The sequence below is a fragment of the Oratosquilla oratoria genome, chromosome 6, assembly GCF_046742065.1.
Source record: "Oratosquilla oratoria isolate Oo_2021 chromosome 6, ASM4674206v1, whole genome shotgun sequence".
NCBI classification, from domain to species: domain Eukaryota; kingdom Metazoa; phylum Arthropoda; class Malacostraca; order Stomatopoda; family Squillidae; genus Oratosquilla; species Oratosquilla oratoria.
The window spans coordinates 80,832,371-80,844,573 of record NC_134782.1 but is presented as its reverse complement, the minus strand read 5'-3'; the positions used below and the strand labels follow the sequence as shown (position 1 = coordinate 80,844,573).

At 46.8% G+C, this 12,203-nt stretch overlaps 1 long non-coding RNA gene across 1 annotated transcript in view; it reads left to right on the top strand.

The window, feature by feature from the left end:
• The window catches only part of LOC143026651 (uncharacterized), a 286,616-nt gene that overhangs the window by 37,808 nt on the left and 236,605 nt on the right, over positions 1–12,203 (top strand). The gene's annotated exons all lie outside the window — the stretch shown is intronic.

The window sequence follows — 12,203 nt, the reverse complement described above, 5'->3', positions numbered from 1 at the left end:
TTTAGCCCTGGCAATTAAAAATTCCACTTAATAAAAATGATTTCAACGAGTGTTTTGAATTTTTAATTTACTCATTTCAGTTGGGGGGGCTAATGGGGGGGGGGCCTGGCCACTTTTTTGGGGGGGCTAAAGCCCCCTCAAGCCCCCCCCTGGTGCCGCCACTGCTCATGTTTATGTTACATGCATCATTGTAAAACCCACTTCAGGTGATATTTGTCCTCATTCCCAGACTTCTGTGGAATAAAATTTGTATTTCTATCCCTATTGTATTGGTGTGGAATGGTTTCCATGCCATCACAGCTAGAAGAGGAGGAGAGATGGCTGACAATAGGCAAGAAATACTGATGTTACAACTGATCTTGGGCGGGCCTAGGCAATAGCTTTCTAATGCAGATCAAAACTCACCTGCCACTAATAAAAGATTGTGACTGTCACTATTAACCTTACATACCTCATTGTTGCAGCAACAGCAATGAGTGCATCAATCATTCCCATCTGCAAATGAAAAAGTTGAAATAAATTGCAAGCTTTAAACAAGAAATTAATTACAACGGTCAATTCATAGTTTCACCCAACCAACGAATTTGATATGTGGCTTATCATGTGTTTTACACGATCTCCAAACAACTAAGAACTGCAAATTTCCACACCCTGGTTCCCAGAAATCAACAAAACGTCCTTTACAAAATAGAGCATAGAATAACAGGATGAAAGGTGGTGGTGAGGGGCATTAGCCATTACGATTATAATAGTTTTCAGGTGGTGGAAATACTGATGAAACTGATGGGCTAGTCCATACAAAAAATGACTGACCCAACTACTCCACAACTAATTTCTAGTTTTTCAATGTCAACTTTGTGCATAACCTTCTATCAAACTAACCCATCTATGATGCACAAGGCCAGAGTTCATAGCCACAGGTGAGCACTTGTGCTGTCGAATTGTAGAATTCGTCTGCTATTGTGGAAAACAAAAGCTACTGATGACGCTGTGTCGACAATTCGTAGAATATGTCGAATAAATGTAGACTTTTATTCTTCTTCTGTTTTCTAATGAATCTAATGAAAATTAATTCATAATGAAAATTAATATAGACTATTAAAGGCATTATTACTATTGATATGTATATAGACAATGAAAACGTAAAGATAATTGCGCATCAGTTCGAAGTGAACGGAATCTAATATTTATATACATATTTTGTCCGTCTGCGACATTGGCTGCTTGTTATTGTGGCAAAGTAGTATGCAGTTGATACTTTAGGGTCTATATGGGGCGCCCCTACGGACCAGAGTCACACATCATTTTGTCTATGATAGAGGAAAACTCTGTTCATAGAGAAATGATGACACTTTTATACTACGACTGTCCCTCCGTTATGCTGTCCCCCAACCCCTTGTTGCTGTCCTGCACCATTTCTCTGAGTATTCTTTTTCTGTGATGGGGGAATTCCCTGTGGTGGGGGAAAAGAATACTGCCACCAAGTATTTCCACTTGGATCGTAAGAGGCGAGAAGAAAGGGACGGGGAATGGGACTAGGCATCCTTCTCCTTGTAACCCCACAGGGGACATACCTAAACAAAAAAGAGAAGGCATAAGAGGGTCCGGAAGTTCTCGGACCAGCACCCTAAGGTTTGGGTCTTTTAATGTGCGTGGATGTGATACAGATGAGAGTAAAAGGGAAGAGATAGGTAGTATGTTTGTGAGAAGAAAGATGGATGTGTTGGCTTTGAGTGAAACTAAGTTGAAAGGGAAGGGTGAGTGTAAGTTTGGGAGTGTAAGTGGGAGGTTATCAGGAGTGAAGAGAGGGCGAGGGAGGGAAGGGGTGGCTATTCTAGTAAGTGAAGAGATAGGTAAACAGGTAGTGGAGTGGAAGGAGGTTTCCTCAAGGATAATGTGGTTGAAAATGAAACTGGGGAAGGAGATGTGGGTCTTTGTAAGTGCATATGGGCCTGGCAGTGAGAAGAGTGTAGAAGAAAGGGAGGCCTTTTGGATATATCTAAATGAGTGCATAGAGGATTTAGGAAGAAATGTCAATGTAATAGTACTGGGAGACCTTAATGCTAGGGTAGGAAATGATCCAATCGATGGAGTGGTTGGGAAATGTGGAGTTCCAGGAAAGAGTCGCAGTGGAGATTTGATGGTGGAAATGTGTCTAGAAAGAGAGTTGATGATAGTAAATACAGTGTTTCGGGAAAAAAGTCAAGCATAAGTACACATGGGAGAGGGTGGTGGAGGGAAGGGTGGTAGACAGAGCGCTAATGGATTATGTAGTGGTAAATAGGATTATGATAGGAAGAGTTAAGGATGTACATGTGCTAAGGGGAGAGGGTGGGGGAATATCAGATCATTTTTTGGTGGAAGGTAAGTTGAGAGTGGAGGATAGATGGAGAAAGAGGAAAGGGACAAAAGGTAGGGAGATTCTTAGAGTGAACTCTTTGAATGGAAAGGAAAAGGAGAAGGAGTACGGAAAAAAGCTGAAGGAGGAGTGGGAGGGAGTAAAGGATAGAGTAGAGCTGGGTGTGGAGGAGGAATGGGGATGGTTCAAGGAGGGAGTCATAAAGTGTGCAAGGATGGTGTGTGGAACAAGAAGGACAGGGGGAAATAGAAGAAAGGGTAGTGAATGGTGGGATGAGGAAACAAAGAAGGTTGTAGAAGAGAAGAAGCGAGCTTACACAGATTGGTTACAAAATAGGACGAGGGAGACATATGAGAGGTACAAAGAAAAGAAAAGAGAAGTAAAGCAAAAGGTAAAGGTTGCAAAGAGGAGAGCAGATGTGAAATGGGGTAAGAGTATGACAGAAAATTTTGAAAGTAATAAAAAGATGTTTTGGAAAGAAATTAGGAGAGGAAGAGGAGGCGAATCAAGTAGAGAAGAAAAGGTAAAAGGTGCAGATGGAGAGATGATAATGGAAGAGAAGGCAGTAAGGGGAAGATGGGCAGAATATTTTAGGGAATTGCTAAATGTGAAGGAGGATGGGGAAGGAAAGATAGCTGCAGTGGGAAATGCGAAGAAAATGAGAGTGATGAGTGAGGAGAATGGAGGAGAAATAAGGAAGGATGAGGTGAAGGCAGTTGTTAAGATGATGAAAACAGGTAAGGCACCTGGTCTGGATGGATACCATGCAGAATGTCTGAAAAAGGGAGGTACCGTGATAGTGGACTGGTTGGTGAGGTTATCTAATGTTTGCTGGAGAGAGGGTAGAGTACCGGAGGACTGGAGGAGTGCCTGTATAGTTCCTCTTTACAAGGGAAAAGGGGACAAGTGTGAATGTAGTAGTTTCAGAGGGATTAGCTTGTTAAGTGTAGTTGGGAAGGCTTATGGGAGGATCTTGATTGAGAGGATTAGGAGAGGAACAGAGGGAGTAATTGGTGAGGAACAGTGTGGATTTAGGACAGGTAGAGGTTGTGTAGATCAGATCTTTGTGGTAAGACAGATATGTGAGAAAGCTATAGGAAAGGGGAAGGATGTTTTTTTGGCTTTTATGGATCTGGAAAAGGCTTATGATAGGGTAGACAGAAAGGCACTGTGGGAGGTTATGCAGATATACGGGATAGGAGGAAAGCTTCTGGGAGCTGTCAAGAGTTTTTATGAGAGTAGTAGAGCTTGTGTCAGGACTGAAAATGGAGAGAATGAGTGGTTCGAGGTAAAGTTGGGACTTCATCAAGGATGTGTTATGTCACCCTGGCTGTTCAACTTTACATGGATGGGGTGGTGCAAGAGGTAAATGCAAGGGTAGTGGGCAAGGGATTAGATAGTTAAAGAAAATGGAGAAAAGTGGGAGGTGAGCCAGCTGTTGTTTGCGGACGACACTGCGCTTGTGGCAGGATCGGAGGAGGGATTGAGGAAGTTGGTGGCAGAGTTTGGGAGAGTATGTGATAGAAGAAAGTTAAGATAAATGTGGGTAAAAGTAAGGTGATGAGATGTACAAGGGGTGAAAGTGGCAGTAGACTGGAAGTGAGCATTAAGGGAGAGCGACTGGAGGAAGTGGATAGTTTTAGATACGTGAGGCAAATGTGGCAGGAAAAGGTGGAGTGAAGGTGGAGGTAGAATGTAGATTGAGAGAAGCAAGTAAATGCCTTGGTGGATTAAAGAGTGTAATGAGGAATAGACATTTGGGAATGGATGCTAAGAGGAGACTGTATGAAGGAGTGATTGTGCCAACAGCACTGTATGGGGCAGAAACATGGAACATAAGAGAAGAAGAGAGAAGGAGTTTGAATGTGTTTGGGATGAGGTGTCTGAGAAGTATGATGGAGGTTACTAGGCTAGATAGAGTGAGAAATGAGGAGGTGAGGAGGAGAACAGGGGTGGAAAAGGAGCTGGGAGATAGGGTTGATGAAAGAATATTAGGATGGTTTGGACACATGGAAAGAATGAGTGAAGAAAGACTAGTAAAAGAGGTATGGAAGGCTGATGTGGAGGGAGTGAACATGAAGGGACGTCCTAGGATGAGGTGGATGGATGGGGTGAAGGGGGCTTTGGGGAAGAGGGGAATGTCTGTTGAGGAAGGATGAGAGAGGACATAAGACAGGGGTGAATGGAGAATGGCTGTATATGGATGATGTTGTGATTGCATGAGGTGGAATGGGCGGGGGGGGGGGTAGGCAAATTTTGAAGCAGCCCGAAAGGGATTTCTCCCCGTCCTCTCCTTTTATGCATGGGGGGACGGAGAGAGGTGGGTCGCCGATTTAATGAAGCGGCCTTGCTGTGGATGTGCTGTGTCTTGTGACACTGCTTCTGATCCAGTGCAGTGGGCAAGGTGCAGGGATGACCCGTCATCCAGGAGGTGCGGAGGGGTGTGGAGTGTATTCAGGGATGGAATGGGTGGAAATGATTTTATGCCTTTCCCTTTTTGGCTACCTCCCTTGTAAGGGGTTAAAAGAATTGGTATATGTATGTATGTATTTTGCCTGTATTTTTTGTATTTTTTTTTCAGATTTCAAGAATATAACAATTTATTGTAAGTGACATAGATGGCGTATTAAACATGACGTCATATTTTGGCGGGGTTTTGTTTTCTTCGTCACCATTCTCTACCATGGGTGTTATTACACCCACGTCCACTGACCAGGTAAGTCTTTGTTTTCTTTTCAGTAATAACTCTACCTTTGTTGCATTAAAATATGTTCATTTTAGACGTAATCTCTATATTAGGTGGGTATTGTAGTTAATTATCATTTTTACGTAATTTTCAGATTGATATGGCTCCTAAGAGGGAATTTAGAGATGTCTGAATGGCTCACCCTGCTTTCTAACCATGGTTGTCTTCCGTAATAGAAGACCCTGAGAAAGCAAGCTGCGTATTCTGCAAGAGACAGTTTGGGGCCCATTTGACAGCCATATCAAGGCACAAGGAGACAAAGATGCATATCCTCAATGCGCAAAAATTCGAAGATCTACCCAAGCAAGAGACTTCATCTTCTCCTGTAGGGTTATATATAATTTCCTATTTACTTATCTATTTGATATGAATAGAGAGCAAATTTAAGGATAAATGTTAACTAAAAAATTATACATCTAATGAGTCAAAAATACGTGTATAACATAGTTGAAATCCTTTTCAGGTTGGTGCCAGCGTTGCTGTAGTTGTGGCTCTCCTGATGGCATTCATTGCAGAGCAAAATCTTTCATTATTCATCATTGACCATATGGTGGAGTTAATAAAAGTTTTGTTTCCTGACTCTGCAATTGCCCAGGGGATTCACATGCATAAGACAAAATGTACCGAGACCATGAAGTCACTGGCCAACGTCATCACAGAAGATCTCGTGAAGAAGCTGAGGATATACAAATTCTCAATCATAATAGATGAGACAACCAAAACATGTGCTGTACTCGTAAGGTATTTTGACTTGACTAGCCACAAAATAAACACGTGTTTCTTCTCTTTGATCAACCTTTATAGCAGTAGTTCTGCGGGATCAACAGGGGAGAATTTATATGAAAAGTTAATGGAGACACTAGATAGTCATAACATCCCAAGGAGTAATTTTATTGGATTTGCAGCGGACGGTGCCTCAAACACAATGGGAGAAAATAACACTTTAACCAACCGCCTCAAAGATGGTTTGCCTGGTATAACAGTATTTCGCTGTATATGTCATTCCATCCACCTTGCAGCATCAGAGGCAGCTAAACAACTTCCTCGTAAATGTGAAGATATGCTAAGAGATACATATTCCTTCGTTTCTCATAGTGCCAAAAGGAAGCACGAGTTAAAGATTTTTCAAAATTTTTGCAATGTCAAGCCACATAAGATCCTGCACCCCTATCAAACACGCTGGCTCTCATACCATGAAGCTGTAGCTCGCATCTTGGAGCAGTGGCAACCTCTAAGGCTTTACTTCATCGAAAAAGAATCAGAACTAAGGTTACTTTCAATTCAAAATATAATTGAAAAGATGCGAGATCCCTCAGTGAAAATGTATCTTACATTCTTAAATTATATTCTTCCTAAATTAAAGAAAAAAAAATTAATGTTTCAAAGTAATGAGCCAACTATTCACTTATTGCAAGAATCCATCACTGAACTACTCGGAAGTTTATTGAGACCCTTGGACCCTTGGACCCTTGGACCCGTGGATCCGTGGACCCGAGGGCCCGTGGAGCCGTGGAGCCGTGGAGCCGTGGAGAAATGGAGCCGTGGAGCCGTGGAGCCGTGGAGCCGTGGAGCCGTGGAGCCGTGGAGAAGTGGAGTCGTGGAGCCTTGGAGCCGTGGAGCAGTGGAGCCGTGGAGCCGTGGAGTTGTGGAGCCGTGGAACTATGGAGCCGTGGAGCCGTGGAGCCGTGGAGCCGTGGAGCCGTGGAGCAGTGAACCCGTGGACCCGTGGACCAGAGGACCCGTGGACCCGTGGACCCGTGGACCCGTGGAGCTGTGGAGAAGTGGAGAAGTGGAGTCGTGGAGTCATGGAGTCATGGGGGCATATAGCCGTGGAGCCGTGTAGCCGTGGAGCCGTGTAGCCGTGTAGCCGTGGAGTAATGCAGTCGTGGAGCAGTGGAGCCGTGGAACCGCGGAGCCCTGGAGCCGTGGAGCCATAGAGCCGTGGATAAGTGGAGCCGCGAAGCCGTGGAGAAGTGGAGTCGTGGAGCAGTGGACCCGGGGAGCCGTGGAGTCGTGGAGCCATTGAGCCATGGAGCCGTGGAGCCGTGGAGCCGTGGAGTCGTGGAGCAGTGTAGCCGTGGAGCCGTGGAGCCGTGGAGCCGTGGAGCCGTGGAGCCGTGGAGCCGTGGACCCGTGCACCCATGGATCCGAGGACCTGTGGGGCCGTGGACCTGCGGACCCCTGCACCCGTGGAGCCGTGGAGACGTGGAGCCGAGGACCTGTGGGGCCGTGGAGTCTTGGACCCGTGGAGCCGTGGAGCCGTGGAGCCGTGGAGCCGTGGAGCCGTGGAGCCGTGGAGCCGTGGAGCCGTGGAGAAGTGAAGCCGTGGAGCCGTGGAGAAGTGGAGTCGTGGAGCAGTGGAGCCGTTGAGAAGTGGAGCTGTGGAGCCGTGGAGCCGTGGAGCCGTGGAGCCGTGGAGACGTGGAGCCGTGGAGTCGTGGAGCTGTGGAGTCGTGGAGCCGTGGAGCCGTGGAGGCGTGGAGCCTCGGACCTGTGGACCCGTAGAGCCGTGGAGCCGTGGAGTCGTGGAGCCGTGGAACCGTGGAGCCATGGAGCCGTGGAGAAGTGGAGTTGTTGAGCAGTGGAGCCGTGGACCCGTGGAGCCGTGGAGCTGTGGAGCCGTGGAGAAGTGGAGTCGTGGAGCAGTGGAGCCGTAGAACCGTGGAGAAGTGGAGCCGTGGAGTCGCGGAGTCGTGGAGCCGTGGAGCTGTGGAGTCGTGGAGCCGTGGAGCCTCGGACCTGTGGACCCGTAGAGCCGTGGAGCCGTGGAGTCGTGGAGCCGTGGAACCGTGGAGCCATGGAGCCGTGGAGAAGTGGAGTTGTTGAGCAGTGGAGCCGTGGACCCGTGGAGCCGTGGAGCCGTTGAGAAGTGGAGCCGTGGAGCCGTGGAGAAGTGGAGCCGTGGAGCCGTGGAGAAGTTCAGCCTTGGAGCCGTGGAGCCGTGAAGCCGTGGAGAAGTGGAGCCTTGGAGCCGTAAAGAAGTGAAGTCATGGAGAAGTGGAGCCGTGGAACCGTGGAACCATAGAGCCGTGGAGCCGTGGAGCCGTGGAGCCGTGGAGCCGTGGAGCCGTGGAGCCGTGGAGCCGTGGAGCCGTGGAGAAGTGGAGCCGTGGAGCCATAGACCCGATGACGGGTGAACCCGTGTACCCGTGGAGCCATGGACCCGTGGACCCGTGGACCCGTGGACCCTTGGACCCGTGGATCCGTGGACCCGTGGATCTGTAGGTCCGTGTAGCAGTGGAGCCGTGGACCCGTGGTACCGCGGAGTCGTGGAGAAGTTGAGTCGTGGAGCAGTGGAGCCTTGGACACGTGGAGCCGTGGAGCCGTGGAGCCGTGGAGCCGTGGAGCCGTGGAGCCGTGGAGCCGTGGAGCCTTGAAGCCGTGGACCCGTGGAGCCGTGGAGCCGTGGAGCCGTGGAGCCGCGGAGAAGTGGAGTCGTGGAGCAGTGGAGCCTGGGAGCCGTGGAGCCGTGGAGCCGTGGAGCCGTGGAGCCGTGGAGCAGTGGACCCGTGGAGCCGTAGAGTCGTGGAGGCGTGGAGCCGTGTAACCGTGGACCCGTGGACCAGTAGAGCCGTGGTCCCGTTAACCCGTGGACCCGTGGACCCGTGGACCAGTGGAGCTGTGGAGAATTGGAGTCATGGAGCCGTGGAGCCGTGGAGCCGTGGAGGAATGGAGTCGTGGAGCCGTGGAGCCGTGGAGCCGTGGAGCCGTGGAGCCGTGGAGCCGTGGAGCCGTGGAGCCGTGGAGCCGAGGAGAAGTGGAGCCGTGGAGCCGTGAAGCCGTGGAGCCGTGGAGCCGTGGAGAAGTGGAGCTGTGAAGCCGTGGAGCCGTGGAGCCGTGGAGCCGTGGAGCCGTGGAGCCGTGGAGCCGTGGAGCCGTGGAGCCGTGGAGCCGTGAAGAGGTTAAGCCGTGGAGCCCTGGAGCCGTGGAGTCGTGTACCCGTGGACCATGCACCCGTAGACCCATAGAAAAGTGGAGCCATGGAGCTGTGGTGAAGTGGAGCCGTGGAGTCGTGGAGCCATGGAGACGTGGAACCGTGGACCCATGGACCCGTGGACCCGTGGAGCCGTGGACCTGTTGACCCGTGGACCCGTGGACCCGTGGACCCGTGGACCCGTGGACCCGTGGACCCGTGGACCCGTGGACCCGTGGACCCGTGGAGCCGTGTAGAACTGGAGTCGTAGAGCCGTGGAGCCGTGGAGCCGTGGAGCCGTGAAGCCGTGGAGCCGTGGAGAAGTGGAGCCGTGGAGAACTGGAGAAGTGGGGCCGTGGAGCCTTGCAGCCGTGGAGCTTTGGAGTCGTGGAGCTGTGAAGCCGTGGAGCAGTGGAATCATGTAGCCGTGGAGCCGTGGTGCCGTGGAGCCGTGGAGCCGGGGAGCCGTGGAGCCGTGGAGCCGTGGAGCCGTGGAGCCGTGGAGCCGTGGAGCCTTGAAGTCGTACAGTCCGGGAGTGAGAAAAAAAAAACACACTCACTCTCTCTCCTCTCTATATCTCTCTCCTAGTGTCTCTATGTATGTATCTATGCATCTCCATCTTGCCTATTTGCATCTCTTTCACTCTCTTTTCCTCTTTTTCTTATATTTTCTTTATCTAAATATGCTTGTATATATATATATATATATATATATATATATATATATATATATATATATATATGCTAATAAGAACACGGGTACGTGTGTTCACTTATGCAAAGTAGACCACTTGGAAAAAGAAACTAACGAAGCAGATCGCTTTCGTATATTACATCTTCAGTGCAACAAGTACATAGTGATAGGAATACATAGACAATATATACATGATACAAAGGAACAAGGACAGTTTGAATAAGCGTAGCGACCAATTACCCCCTGGAGAGCGGAAGGTCATTGTCAATTATCTTACGATGGTCGGGCGACATCAGGTCACAGTCGCCAAGGAGAGCGGAAGGTCATTGTCAATTATCTTACGATGGTCGGGCGACATCAGGTCACAGTCGCCAAGGAGAGCGGAAGGTCATTGTCAATTATCTTACGATGGTCGGGCGACATCAGGTCACAGTCGCCAAGGGTCACTGTTTCTACTACTTATATAGGGCGACATTAAGTCAATTCGTTGGATTACATTTTACCTGATATTATCTTACTAATTTCTTGACAAATGAAATTATCAAGTTTGTACAAGCCTTTATGTAGGTTGGTATTTTGATTACTAGTGGTATGAATCAAACTGCACTCTATTAAATTTCTTGCTATTATGTTGTTGGTATAATAGATTGCCTGGGCATTACCCCAATCAACTGGATGATTATTTAATTCAATATGCTTGAATATACCACTAGAATGATTGCCATTCCTGACATTTTTCTTGTGTTGTTCAATTCTAATGTTTAAGGGTTTGGCATTTATAAAATTCCTATCACTATGTACTTGTTGCACTGAAGATGTAATATACGAAAGCGCTCTGCTTCGTTAGTTTCTTTTTCCAAGTGGTCTACTTTGCATATACATATATATATATATATACATATATATATATACATATATATATATATATATATATGGAAATAAACTCATCTGCTGGGATTCGAACCCTTACCTAGGCGGCTTGTGTCTTATAAGACAAAGGCCTTACCAATCACGCTATCTCGATCCTACAAAACGAAACGACTTAGTTCACTAAGTCGTGAACTAAGTCGTGTCGGTGTGTAGGGTCGAGATAGGGTGATTGGTTAGGGGTGTTTCTTATAAAGAGCAAGCCGCGTAGGCAAGGGTTCGAATCCCAGCAGATGAGTTTATTTCCAAATGTCAAATGACACAAACACTTGTCGGAAGACTAGCCTGCATAAAGGATTTGATGAAATACATTACGTATCACGTTCTGTCCGAGTGCCCTCGGCGGAACGACTGGGCCGTGAACTAAGTCGTTTCGGTTTGTAGGGTCGAGATAGCGTGATTGGTAAGGTCTTTGTCTTATAAGACGCAAGCCGCCTAGGCAAGGGTTCGAATCCCAGCAGATGAGTTTATTTCCAAATGTCAAATGACACAAACACTTGATGGAAGACTAGCCTGCATAAAGGATTTGATGAAATACATTACGTATCACGTTCTGTACGAGTGCCCTCGGCGGAACGACTGGGCCGTGAACTAAGTCGTTTCGTTTTGTAGGGTCGAGATAGCGTGATTGGTAAGGTCTTTGTCTTATATGACGCAAGCCGCCTAGGCAAGGGTTCGAATCCCAGCAGATGAGTTTATTTCCAAATGTCAAATGACACAAATATATATATATATATATATATATATATATATCTATATATATATATATATATATATATATTTGTGTATATATATATATAGATAGATAGATAGATATTCATTTCAAATATCTTTATTTTAAAAAGATATTCGGATGTTCCATGGGCTCTAATCTCACGCTAGTTCTAGCCGATTTATAAATGGATTATTTTGAATCAGTGCTACTACCGGGAATTAAACCACCCGCAGTGTTTTGGCACAGATATGTTGATGACATCTTGAATGAATGGGGTTCCTTCCAAGAATTCTACAGCAAACTCAATCACCTAACGAACAACACCAAATTCAAGGTGGAATGGGAAATAGATCATAAATTACCTTTTTTAGACATCTTAATAATTAGAAATGCGAGTCTTTATCGTTCACAGTTTATAGGAAGCCCACCCATACAGGGAGCATTGAATATACATTAAACATATGGATAAAGGAAAAAACAGATACAGAAACAATGAGGAACCTTCGAAACTGGATCTAGTACTCACATCGGAACCCGAAATTGTAGACAGAACAGAATACAAAACATCATTAGGAAAGTGTGACCATGTACTAATAGAATTTGAATTAAAAGAGCAAATGGACCTAAGAAGAAATGAGAAACATAGAATAGCAAGACCAATGTATAGCAAAACGAATTTGAGAAACTTAAAGATTTTTTTTTTTTTTGAAACACAAAAATTCCATAGTGAAGAAACAAGGATGGAAGAGAAATGGAATATACTAAAGGAAATTTATAATGAGGGTGTGTTCAAATATGTTCCACAACAAAAGCTAGAAAGAATATACATAAAAAACTGGTACGACAAAA